Here is an 814-nt window from a genome sequence, read left to right as displayed (position 1 = left end):
GTCAGCCATGTAAATGAGTCACAGCCATTGCTTGACCAATTTGCTCTCTGTAGAAGCTAAGAGAATGTTTTCTCTTCATGGGACTCTCCTTAGGCACACTCTACATTATTGATTAGTTTCCTCTGTGGCCCCATAATCACCTTGATCAGAAAATTTGGGACACAACCTAGTTACATGTTACAGTATAGGTTATCCTATGTCTTGATTCTTCACTGACCTTGACAGGCTAGGGCCAAAATGTTAGCTGTCCTTGTAGCACTTGTTTTCCTCTAATTTTTGGTCTGCAAACTTAAGTTATTAATCCTCTAGAAGAGAAGCTTATTATTATTACCCTTCAACATAGGCAGTTGAGCTTAACCCCACTAACTGTCTCAATATCAAACATCTTAGGCATAACATGGAACAGGTATTTTCCATCAAGTATTGATATGTTAAACTTTACGTCCCTACAGAATATGAAGGAAAAAATTTTTTTAAAAATAGAAATAAACAATTACATATTTTTACACAGAAATTTAGAAATCTAACCATACACAGCATTGTGGCAGAACAGCCCTGTGATTTTTTTTTCTTGTCTGTTGCTTTCATTTATTACCTTTTTTTAAAACAAACATTTACTTGAGAGACAGTATGTCAGTAATTGGTATGTCATGACAAACAGTACATATCTGGAAGACCAGAATGACAGACATTCCAAGCATGATCCTAGCATTACATATTGCTATCTTCAGTGCAGCTGCTTAGTTCACAGGTATCAGCATATATAGTTAGTCATGGTGAGAATCCTACCAATTAACTGCTAGCTTCAAAAAAC

This window comes from Octodon degus, unplaced genomic scaffold (assembly GCF_000260255.1).
Source record: "Octodon degus isolate 3935 unplaced genomic scaffold, OctDeg1.0 scaffold00002, whole genome shotgun sequence".
Taxonomy (NCBI): domain Eukaryota; kingdom Metazoa; phylum Chordata; class Mammalia; order Rodentia; family Octodontidae; genus Octodon; species Octodon degus.
Note: the sequence above shows the minus strand (reverse complement) of the source record.